Source organism: Camelina sativa, chromosome 3 (genome assembly GCF_030686135.1).
Source record: "Camelina sativa cultivar CO46 ecotype springtype chromosome 3, ASM3068613v1".
Lineage (NCBI taxonomy): Eukaryota > Viridiplantae > Streptophyta > Magnoliopsida > Brassicales > Brassicaceae > Camelina > Camelina sativa.
The window spans coordinates 24,548,298-24,556,652 of NC_141882.1; the positions used below are offsets into that span (position 1 = coordinate 24,548,298).

The 8,355-nt window shown below is 35.2% G+C and overlaps 1 pseudogene; it reads right to left on the minus strand.

Annotated features, from left to right (window-relative positions):
• On the minus strand, window positions 1-1,038 carry LOC147947652 (uncharacterized; annotated as a pseudogene).
• Window positions 1,039-8,355: the final 7,317 nt, after the last annotated feature.

The following is an 8,355-nucleotide window of genomic DNA, read 5'->3' on the forward strand; positions in this document are numbered from 1 at the left end:
TTAATTATCCTCTTTTAGGCAATCAGAACTTTCATAATCCAATTGGTCATCATTCTCATGGTCGAAATCTCCTTCACCATCAAGATGAACTAAGTTAGCTTCTGGATCCTTTTTCAAACTCTCTTAATAGAGATCAATGAGATGCTTAGGTGTTCTGCATGTCTTAGCCCAATGATTCGACATACCACATCGGTGACAAACCGATTTAGACTTGTGTTGCGGTTTGAATATTCCGCGGCCTCTACCACGGCCACAAACGAAGTCGGACCGGTTCCCACGGCCATAACCATCATAATGGTTTCCTTGGTAATGGCCATGACCACCACCACCACGTCCTCTTCCACCACGGCCACAGCCATGATGCTTATCTCTATGGACGTAGTTAGACTCTTTGGTCTCCTTGGGCTCTTTATACTCTTTCTTAGCCATGTAAACCTTGTGGGCCTCTGGTAATGGGGTAGATCCAGGAGGCCTCACTGCACTGTTCATCAATAATAGCTCATTGTTTTGCTCAGCAAGTAGCAAACAAGAGATGAGGCTTGCATATGTCTTAAAACCCTTTTCACGATATTGTTGCTGAAGCAGTATATTATTGGTGTGAAAGGTTGAGAATGTCTTCTCTAACAAGTCCTCCACAGTAACCTCCTTACCACATAGTTTCAAGATTGAGATTATCTTAAATAGCTCTGAATTATACTCATCTACGGATTTAAAATCCTGGATCCTTAGGTTTTTCCAATCGAATTGAGCCTTTGGTAGGAGCACCATCTTTTGGTGTCCATATCTGTTTTTCAAATCTGTCCAAAGCTCAAGAGGATTCTAAATGGTAAGGTACTGGTTCTTGAGACTCTCAGCAAGATGATGGCGTATATGCAAAATCGCCTTATATCTATTCATTTCAGTGCACTCATTATCATCCTCAATACATTCGCAAAGATCCTTTGATTTCAGGTTGATCTTAGTGTCCAATGCCCATTGGAGATAGTTGTCTCCAGAAACGTTAAGGGCAGAATATTGGAGATTATTGTGCTTTGCCATTTACACAATACAAAACATGCATCTGATCATTAGCATGCGGTATTTAAGACCGAACCATGCAATCAATTATACTTGGCCATGCGGTATTTGAGACTGAACCATGCCATCAATTTAAACTTAGGCCATGCGGTATTTGAGACCGAAACATGCCATGCCATTCACACATAATTTTGTGGTTTAACGTGCATGAAAACAATCCTACGTAAGTCTAATATGAAACAGGAAAGTATGCACATAATTTTAAGTTTTAGAAATTTTCCTTTTCTTAGATAAGATTTCATTTTCTTAAATTTTCCTTTTTCTATAAACAGGATAATGACAAAAAATTTAGGGAGCTAGACTTTCTCAAGGATTCTGATTTTAGAGTTTTGATTTTAAACAAACAATCAAAGATAATCGGGTTTGAACTTAGAACAAACAGATTAATATTTTTCTCTATGAATTTCGATTTTAGGTTTCTAGTTCTAAGGTTCTCATGCAACAAGCAAACAATCAAACACAACCGGATTTTAAACATATCATAATTAGTTTAATTGCAAACAATCTAAGCAATCTAAACCTCAACCATTGGATTTTAAAGTTTTAGGGTTTTAGGGTTTTAGGATTTCAAAGCTTAGGGTTTTTTGTTTGTTGATTGTTTACTTGTAGATTTTAGGGTTCTATTAGATTTAAGAGATCAGGTTCGATTCATATGTTCTAAGGAGGTTTGATTTATTTACCTTCCACCGTTTGGGGGTTGACTGGAATTGATCCGGGAGCTAAAGACCTCGGATTTACCTTGAGCTTGATCACGAACCGCGGACTAGTCATGAACAGGAACCGATCACGAACAGGAGCCAACCACGAACATGAACGGAAGCTGATCGCCGAGCTTGAACGAACAGGGACTCTGTGTGCGGCGGCGGTTTTTAGGGTTAGGAACTTTTTCTCAGTTGGAGTTTAGGGCTATCGTGCTGATAACGTGTTGTAAACTAGAGAAACTCGAAGGAGGTTTTCTCTTCTTCTTATTATTAATTCAATCGAATATTACATAAATATAGGGATAGATAAACCCTTAGTACAAAACCGACTAGGAATAGGAAATAGGCAATGGGCCTTCGACCATGGGTCTTACACACTAGGACATGTATGGAACGGTTATGGAAGATCCACCATCCGTGTTTTACAACAAGTTTATATTTTTTATTTTTATTTGCAGAGGATGTGAGTTCTTAATTTTAGGATATGTTTCAAACAAAAAATTAAAATTTATTCCTATTAATTTGCTTATTAATTAGAGAGGTAAAATAATATGATGTATTAATAAAAATGTCATACTATATGAATGTAGAACTTTTTTTTTATGAACTGGAATGAATAGTTTATAAGAAATATTTATTAAATTTTTTAAACGATACTCCCTCTGTCTCACAAAGATTGATGTTTTGACACTTTCACACATATTAAGAATTTATAATTACTTTTTGGTAGAGAGAAAAAATATAAACCAATAACAATTCAAAAAATTTAAATATTTTCAATGATTACTTTTTGAAATTTACAAAACATCAATTTTTGTGGGACAAAAAAATATCTTAAAACATTAATTTTTTTGGGACAGAGAGAGTACTATTTAATAGGAAGGGTTTGACCCATCCTAAATGCCTCTCGGAATGTGGAGTATTGTCGGAAATAACGATGTTTTACAAAGTAGGGTATAATTCAGATTTTTGAAAAATTAAATAAAATGTTTGGTTACAAATAAAAAAAGCTAGTACAAATGACAAAAGACAATCATGTTAAATGGAAATGTGAAAAGACAAGTGTCATTCCATCTAGAGATGGTGCGTGGGGGTAATCATATCACGTTTGACACTAATAAACCCACCCATATACACATTCTTGTACTTTATCTTTATAATTCATGTCTCAGGTAAACTACGAAAATATCATGATTTAGCAAAAATAACTATACTTCAAAAAGTTCAAACCAAAACAAAGTATAGTATGTTATTTTTATTTTTACAACGTAGTAGTGTGTTGAACTTAAGAATTAAACGTTATATTTAAGTATTTTAGCTAGATCACGACATTATTACTGAAATTTATATTTAAGTATTTATGCTTGCAATTCATCAATATAGGTAAAAAAGAAACTGTGTGAGATTCGGGAAAGAGTGTGGCACTAGTTATCTACTATTGTCGTTCACGTAAAATGTTGAAAAAGTAGATCATGAGTTAGAGAAATTGGCTATCTTGTGTTATAAATAGATCATGAGTTAGAGAAATTGGGATGGTCAAAAAAGGACGAGGGAGAATGATTGAATCAAAAGAGATAGGTGATGAAGTCGAGAGTACCTCTTAAGTGGAGCAATCGGTGCCATAATAATATTCATCAATCATTACCAATTCGTATTGTAATCCAACCAAACAAATTTGCTATCGTAGGCACGTGCATGTCATCCGCACGTGGCAATCCCTTCCCTTTGATTAAGTGAAGCAATTTATTTTATAAATATTGAATACGGTCGACGATATTGTTCACAGTCAATGATGATACATTGATACATTGTTTGCGGCCACTCTCACTATTGTTTTTTTGTCATCTTGAATTTTATTAGAATTTGTTTTGGAACCAAAACGTAGATTACATATATCCAAAAGAGGGACGCTTAAGCCGGCGAACAACTAGAAGTCCCCAGAGTCAACTGTCGAAGGAAAAAGAAATCCCTAGAAACTAAGAGTCCTATTTAAGGGAATAGTATACAAACAGATAATATCGAACCCAAATCGAAAGAAGACGACTTCTTAAACAAAAACAGAGATAACAAGGCATAACCTTAAATATGGAAGAGCCAAAGATAGCCGAGAAACTTCTTCTTCTGAAACACCTGCGTATGCGGTTTATCACGGCCGCCCACGGCCAATCCGTAGATAACACCTACCTCCTCCTATCATGGTGAGAGCCAATCTCTCGAGAACAAGGACATCATAACTCGGCAAGCAAAAAGCACTCATAGAAGATCATAGAGACTCAAACAAACTCCCAGATGCGACGACAATAACTGATGCGTCTCATTACGTCTAATTAGAATCCTTCAAAAGGCTATCATATCTAAACAGATCATGAAGGCGGGGACAAGGAGCAAAGCAAAACTTCTCAAATTTAACACACGCCGCGAACACCAAGAGCAAGAAACCACTGCAAGCTTTGAAGACTACCAACCAGACACTAAACACGAAACCTCTGCTAAGAAAGGAGCCGAGCCTAACAGGAACCACAAGCTGAATCAAGGAGACAAGGACTGGGAGAAAAGGCAAAGGCTAAATGGAACTGATAAGGATCCTAAGCCATCCCATATATGCGGCAAAAAAGCGAAAAAGAACAAGACCAATAACAAAATCTGAGACAGGAACAACCAAAGGGTTTTTTTTTTTTTTTTTCTGTTTTTTTTTCTCTCGTCCTCGGCCACACTCACTATTTTATATTTACCATTCTCCATTCCTCCTTTATTAGAACTAGGATTACTGTTTGGACTCCTACTACTAGTAATTGGTCATACAAAAAATCACGAACTCTTTCCAAAAGTATCTTTCAACCTGCATAACATAAAACGTTTTCAAAATTGGTGATGGTTCTAAGATTTTTATGGGTCGTCAACGCAATTCAGCCTAGAACTGTAATGAGAAAACTAAAAAAATATGTATGTTCACTGCCATCACTGGTGTGACTTCTCACATAAAAACCGTTCTCTTGATGATTTGATGTTTCACATTGGATCCATTTTCATTGATAAGGTTTTTCGATTTGTTTCATACAAAAGCTAGTCAGATGTCTTTCACAAGAAAAATAATCAAAATATTTTAAAAAGAGAGAGAAAAAAACAACTCATTCTCTCAACTATCTCGATCCATAATCTATTTACTGAAGTTGACAAAAAAAGACATATTTTTACCTAAAAGAAAATGATATGGAAGATTCGTGTTTTGGTAGCTAGCACTGGAAAGTAAAGTTAGAATGAACAAAATTCTCTTTGCTTTTTGGGCACTCAGACTCACTCTGTCGCTCACCTTCACTTTATTTTTTCTTTCTTTTTCAATTTTCCCTCTCTTTTTATTTTTCTTGAGAAAGTGAGAGAAAAAAAAGTAGGAATGAATTGAAAAGGGTTGAAGTGAGTGAAAGACATTATGATCGCATGGTGAGGAAATTGTCAAAGTCATGTAATGCTAAAGTTGGTACAAACAAATTTACATCTAAAAATCTCTTCTTCTTTTTTATTCTTTGTGGAGAACACTCCATTTCACAACTTTTACTGTTTGTTTTCTTTTTCACACACAATTATCAATTTTGACCGAGTTGAAAAACCTTGTATTAGTGTTTGATTTGTTAGCTGAATTAGTTATTTAGTTTAGGGATTAATCATCCACCAATTAATGTTTATCTTCAGGTACGCACATAGCATTTTGTAGTTCTCAAATCAAATCATGATCAAGGCTTATTCTACGAGAGGCTTCATAAACAGGTCCAACAACTAGCAAGTCTCTCTACAATATTAAGTCAGTCCCTCTGCGGCTTAGGAAATTACTCCAAAGGTGGTTGCAGCAAAAGGGTTCTGATTACTTGTTCCAAACCTTTTTTTTTTTCTATTTTTCCATTTGTTGTACTTAAATATTTTTTACCAATAAATTTAATTTTCTGTTGACAAAAAAAGAAAAAAAAAATCTGTAAAAAAACAATTGATCTGTAAATTGTTTATTTATAAAATTTAAGCTACATTGAATCTAAAGATGAAATAGATATAATAATGAAGCATACTAGATAAAACACTTTCAAATTATTCAACAAATCAAACCACACAGTTTCAGATGAAAAACATTTTCCATAAATAAGATAGATTTGATATAACATAAAAAAATATTTGTTATAAAAGTTTTTTACAAAATGAAAATACTTACACCGCCTAAATTATATCATTAGTGCACATTGCAAACAAATTATATTGTTAAGCTGTTACAATTTTCTTCAGGAAAGCTTATGGGACAAATATTCTCAACCTTTTTGTAAGCATTTAACAAAATTTTAATAAAACTTACTAGTTTAATGTTTTCTCCAATATTTTGGATACCTAGAACCAAACTGAACCGGCCCAAAATTCAAGTAAAACATGAATGAATCCTAAATTCCTATAGTTAAAATACGCGGAACCAAACGAATATTCAAATGTCTAGACTTAATTGGAGCATTCAACATTGTCTCACTTTGCAAAAGAAGAAATCTTGTATCTTTTTCTTTTTTTTTTAAATACATCTCTACATTGAGACCTATACTATTTTAATTTCATAATGTCTTTAATACGTTAACTATAAATCTAACAATAATATTTGTAAAAAACCTACAAATAATTTAAGACAACCATATGGTTTTTTATTATTATTATTTTTTGTTCAAACAGGCATTTTTCTCATTTATCAATTAGGGTTCATTACAAATAGGGCTTTTTCTCGCAAGAGCATTAGCCCGTCGATTGAGATCTCTAGATAAGAAATTGAAAGAAAAAAAAGATAAACTATGAGAATACAGAAAAGATATCGTGTAGAATCCCATGGAGTTCCTTGAAGTGGATCTCCCGATTGAGAGCTTTGACAAGATTTAACGAGTCGGAAGCAAAGATGATGTTGGTGAAACCCGATTCAATTGCAACTCTCACTGTTGCTAGAGTTGTTAAGGCTTCGGCCATCAACGGTGAGGTAATCTGCAGAGTCGAGGTTCCTCCTTCCAGAATTGGTGTGTCGTTAGGATCGCTGAAAACCCATCATAAGCCTGCGTGTCCTTCCGTTCTCCAGGCTGCATCAGAGCAGGCCAGAATGGCTGATCCACGGTTGCAGAAACTTGGGGTGAAGCACGTTTTGGTAGGTTCTGTCGTATCCTTAAATTGTGCTTCTTGCCATTCTCGACATCACAGTATGGTCCTAGATAGACCATCCGTTGAAGGGATCCTTTCTTTATTGAAGATTAGGCGGTTTTGTGCCATCCATTTTGACCATAGTTTCCATGGTGAGAGTGGACCCAAGATTATTCATGTAGGTGGGAGGCAATTCAGTTTGCTGGATAGGGTTATGCCCGACTTGATTGTAGTGATGTCCATTGCCACAAGAGGGGTGGACAACAGAGCCAGTTTCCATAGCCGGTCAGCAAAGGGGCAGTGAAAGAAAATGTGCAATGTCGTTTTCTCAACTCCACAATGAGGGCATTCTATATTCGTATTGATGTGCTTTTGCAGGTGTTTAGCCCCTATTGGTAACTACTCTTGGGAAAACTTCCATATAAACATTTTGACCTTTGGCGAGTGATTGCTCGAGTATTTACCGTTCTAGAACATGAACACAAGATTTGACTAACCCTCTTTCAAGGTATTAATCACTAAAGTTGACTACTCAATTACTAAACTTTCATTTGTAATCTCCTAATCAAATTTGCATTATCAAACAAGTTCACTAAGTTCACAATATCCCCTAACATCAACTTTCGCAGGTTAGAGAAATATGGCTCAATTCATATTGGTTCAGGCATTCTATCGTACATTTGTGATGCACAGAAAGACCTAGAATCTAGAACAAGGTGATCAGTCCTATTCTAGCATTAAGAGCATATGAATCAAAGAACCACAAAGAAAATAGAATTCCCAAGCAACAATTAAACAATTAAATCATTTAATCCCCTACTTAGAACCCTAAACCCTAATTAGGTGACTACTTACACATATTGAAAGCAACAACACAAAGAGATGAAGAAGACATAATTAAATTGATGAAATAAAATGAGGAAAGAGTTTAGAAATCTTCTTCAAATTGTCAAAGAGGATGAATCTCTAATCTCCAGAAATGGCTTACAGAAGTCTCCAGGTGCTGAAAAATAGAATATATCATAACCCCCCTTGCTAATTAGGTTGTGGGGGTATTTATACCCTTATTAAAAGAAAATATATAAAATAAAAAATGAGAATAGAAAAATTTAGAAAAAGGAAATAAATGTCTGGATTGTAGTCAAAACAGACTTCACCAGACTTGTCCAGACTTATGAATAAATTTCACCAGACTTCACCAGACTTGTCTGCAGACTTCACCAGACTTGTCTGCAAACTTCACTAGATTTCTCCAGACTTGTCTACAGACTTCACCAGACCTCTCCAGACTTCTCTAGACTTGTCTACGGACTTCACCAGACTTCTCCACACTTGTCTACAGACTTTGTCCAAACTTCATAATTCAGTTCAACTTGAAGATGTCCAAAAGTCACTTCTTGCTTCTTTATTCCGGTTAAGCTTGAATCCAACCAGA